General features: G+C 40.9%; 1 pseudogene; it reads left to right on the forward strand.

Annotated features, from left to right (window-relative positions):
* The first annotated feature begins 209 nt into the window (after positions 1-209).
* LOC126425982 (5S ribosomal RNA) lies at positions 210-326 on the forward strand (annotated as a pseudogene).
* The last annotated feature ends 4,404 nt before the right edge of the window (positions 327-4,730 follow it).

Raw genomic sequence — 4,730 nt, forward strand, 5'->3', positions numbered from 1 at the left:
CATTGCGAGAACACGAAGACGTCCGGCACGTCTTCATCATTTTGATCACGTCCTCAGCTGAGGGTACAGTATGTAGTTGTGTTGAACTTGGAGTCCCTACGTGTCGTTAATATCTTAGAAGAATTAACATTGTGCTGCATTTGTGATCTCTACTCTACTGCATAATTCTGAAATAAAGCAACTTTAGACAAAACTTTATTCAACGTTCTGGCAACGGCCTTGCCGCAGTGGATACACCGGTTCCCATGAGACCACCGAAGTTAAGTGCTGTTGGGCGTGGCCGGCACTTAGATGGGTGACCATCCAGTTGCCATGCGCTGTTGCCATTTTTCGGGGGGCACTCAGCCTCGTGATGCCAATTGAGGAGCTACTCGACCGAATAGTAGTGGCTTCGGTCAGGAATACCATCATAACGACCGGTAGAGCAGTGTGCTGACCCCACGCCCCTCCTATCCGCATCCTCCTTGAAGATGACACGGCGGTCGGATGGTCCTGGTAGGCCAGTCGTGGCCTAACGACGGAGTCCGTGTGCTTGTTATTCAACGTTTTAGCCTTATTTTGATGCATACTTTGCACCCAAGAAGTGTGTACAGTTACTTTTGAATCATGCTGTATAAAGACGTGGTTTACATCAGTTTCTAACTCTGAATCACACCGGCACGCAAGGCAATCGTAAATGTTGAGCCTACATAGACGTACAATAAACATGATTAAAGCGGTGTGGAATAATGGTGGAAATCGTAAATGGATCCAAATGTGCCATCGGAAACCATTACCTTGTAGAAATTTGAGGTTGTAATACCGCATGATATCCATTTCGATGGGACGCAGTAGAGGAACATTACGGCGACGATCATTTACTGTACCAGCATGACAATGCACTCTATCATAAAACACCATTTGTGAGGTAATGGCTAGTGGAAAATAACATTCCTAAAATGGACTGACCTGCGACGAGTCCTAAGCTGAACGAAATTGAACATGTCCCCGGTTTTGACTCTCGAGGAAGAATAGGATGCCATTCCTCTACAGCATTTCAGATACGTTACTGAAGTGACCCCAGCAGAGCTGAAGCCGTCATGAAGTAAAGTACTATTCAGTGATAAGTGTCCGGATGCTTTTGGTTAGGTAGTGCTTCTTTTCCATCACAAGATGGAGTCACCCTATCGGTCGTTTTGGATGCCGCAGTTGGCATCCAGCATCCGATGGCCGGGATCCTCATAGAGCCTGCAGTTAATAGGTCAGTCTACCCCGTAATTTATTCCAACGATAGTCAGTTTCCTTGCAGCTGTATTTTTATATTATTGTTTACATTATATTCATACACTGCTTCCTCCTCAGGTACAGGGTGGGCGTGCTTCATAAATCGATTGTCATTAATATTGTAGGTAGCCGTCTTTCCATCATGGGAGAAGGTATAACATGTCTCCCACATGGACAATTCGTACTCGATATTCCCTTCTCTCCGTGTCGAAACGAGAAACGAAGTTTCACGGAAATTCGCTTTCATTGGAATAACTAAACAGCGTTTGGTAGTCCTCTCGGTGAGGAGCACTTTCCAGGAGAGTGCAGTTCGCGGCAGCAGGAAATTACCAATGAAAATACCCGCATCCTGCTCTAGACACTGTTTGGCTGATAGGCGTGGATGCTAAAACAGTTTCGGAGCTCGTTGGTAGCTCGTGAAGTAGCGAACTCGGTCGACCGCCCTGCCGGATGTAATACAAGTCGTGTGCCTTCTCGGGCGGAAGTGGTGCTAGAAAGGAAATAACATTCTTGGAGTCAGTAGTCGGTGATCCTTATTGAACAATAAAGCTCCATTTTCCGTTATAGAAACGCTACAAGATTCTAAAATACATTCCCGCGCGCGACTGCTAAATTACGATTACAGAACACCGATTTCATAGGCATTGTGGCCTAATTCGTGCGTATGTAGTTGGTAGTGCACTTTGAATGTTTTAGCGATCTGGAGTTAATGATTAATGAAATATAATGGACTTAACGAAGTCTAATGCAAACCAATAAATGACACTTGCTTTTTATTTTCGTACAGGATTGCTTGACACTTCTTACAGCCAACACTCTTTTTAAAGGGCAGATGTTGAAACTATTAAAATGAAACTCAATAAATTGTCCAATGGTCTGCTGTAGCTGTATTTGTTCGGGTCACTCATACACCAATACAATCGGTTTCGCAACTTCTGAGTTGCATCTTCAGGTGTAAGTAACTGTACGAAATAGTTTTTTAAAAAAGTTACACAGTTATCTGAGATATCCTAAAATACTGAATGACTAGACAGAAACATGCAGGAAAATATTACGGATAGAAAATTGTTGTGGATGACATGCGCCCCACAAGAACAGGTTTATATACATACTGAAGCGCGAAGGAAACTGGCATAGGCATGCGTATTCAAATACAGATATATGTATACAGGTAGAATACGTCGCTGCGGCCGGAAACGCCTTTGTAAGACAACAAGTGTCTGACACAGTTTTTCGATCTGTTACAATCGCAGTTTATCAAGATGTAAGTGATCTTGAACGTGGTGTTATAGTCGGTACACGAAAGAAGAGACACAGCTTCTGCGAAGTAGCAATGAGGAGGGAATTTTTCCCGTACGACCATTTCACGAGTGTACCGTGAACGTCAATCATCCGGTAAAACACCGCTGCGGCCGGAGAAAGATTTTTGCCTTTTTGCGTCTTCGCTTTCAACTACGCGACGCGGATTAATTTGCGGCATTCCTAAACTTTGTTGCCTAATAGTTCAAAAAAACTCATAAAAGTGAAAACAGGATATAATTTCACAGTTCACAAAATGTCATTTTTTACATTTTCACTTTTCATACACCATTGATTGGTGCGTTTTATGATAATCATTACACTCCACTGTTCTCACTATGATTTTCACGTCTCACACAGATCACAGTTCTTGTTAACGGATTTAAATACCCGTTCCCCGAAAGAGATGCAATGTATAATTTGTGTGTCCAGAGAGCAAGATCTGTGGTACTGACAATGATGGTAGGCGATACTTCTCATTAATGTATCCTGTTTGGTTATTATTCAAATATTCACACACGGACACTGTCTTTTTTAACATTCGACATAGATTTCTTAATGTTATGGTAACTTTTCCATCCAACTTCCGAAACATGGTACACATGTCTGGCTCTCCAGTACGCACTAGACAAAGTGAGTATTTCATACTCTCAACTAAGTAACGAACGATACTGAGATACGTGTGCGGCCCTTCAGAACTCCAGAGACAGAGGTACGTGCCAAGCTCTCCAGAATGCCCAAAACAGAGTTACTAATGCAGCTGAAGTACTTCATCTCCTAGGCACTCCTAGGCAACCAAAGCACTTCGGTTGCAATATCGTTACTCTACGTTTCTCAAAACTAGCGATATTTAATATGCAAAACTACAGGCTAGTAGGGTAACCATGAAAGATAATCACAACAAAAACTAGATTAAATACAATGAAAACTATAATTAGTTAATAAGAGAAGTTATACATTTTGGCGCCTAGCACGCGAATGTGTCAAACAATCAGAAGTAAATTCACTACAACTGATGGACTCTACCAGGGGACTGTACCATCGGTCGCTTGTACTTAACTCCACTTTTGTACCACATACTACGTCATGTGTATCAAGATGCATCAAGGCGAGCTTCTAGCAAAGTAAAATATTGGCCGCCACATCCAGGAATATCACATATCCATCTCCTTCAAAACTGGCCTGTTCTCGAAGACAACTAACAGGTTTGGAAATGAGGAAATTTTGCTCCAAATTTGGAAAAAAAAGTTGATGTTTCCCTACTCTCTCATTCACATAAATTCTTAGAAACAAGTGAAATAGCTGTTTCTAAAATATCATCCCAATTAGCGAAAACTATTGGCTTACTGATGCTAAACACATACTTCCTCATCTTAATTCTATCAGAAAACCTTAACTAAGCAACATGAACTACTTCTTGCTACAAAGTGTCACTTATGTTTTCAGCTCATAGCTGTCCTTTAAATTTTCTTTAGTCTTGTTATTCAACTGCAAACATCGGCACCTGGTCCGTTAAATCTCCTCATTACACTTACTGATATATATATATATAAAATCGGAACTATATAATATAAGTCGTTGGGGTAATGACGTCCATCTTTACACAACACACATTTTGTATCAAATATCATTGCAATGCCTGCCATTTTTGCCTAATAACACTCACATTTTTTACTTATGCCAGCACTAGGCCATCAATATATGTTTATTACTATCACATACCTCACAAATACTCTAAATTATGTCAGCATATAAGTGTCCTTACATAAAATTCATATATAAATGTTACATAGTGTTACAATATACACAATGTTGCATTGAATACAATACAATATTATTTAAAAAACCTACGTCACAACTGTGGTGACTACCGGGCTTCCATTTGAACTGACTTCTCACGTTTGCTGATGTTTTGGTTTTTTAACCCTGACTCATTGGTCAGTGCACTCTTGCACCACCTGTTAATATTTTGCTGTTATGCGTCGGGCATTACTCATCCCAGTCAGTGCTCACTTCCATTCAAGTTCACACTGGTGCTCGACGCACCGCTATCTTACATCTACATATTGAGAAACAAAATGATATGAGAATTGCTCTCATTTTATAGTTCGGGTTTTATTTTCATTTCATTCGATAACTTAACCAGGTATTCAAACTAGATTCAAAGG

This window comes from Schistocerca serialis, chromosome 1 (genome assembly GCF_023864345.2).
Source record: "Schistocerca serialis cubense isolate TAMUIC-IGC-003099 chromosome 1, iqSchSeri2.2, whole genome shotgun sequence".
Classification (NCBI taxonomy): domain Eukaryota; kingdom Metazoa; phylum Arthropoda; class Insecta; order Orthoptera; family Acrididae; genus Schistocerca; species Schistocerca serialis.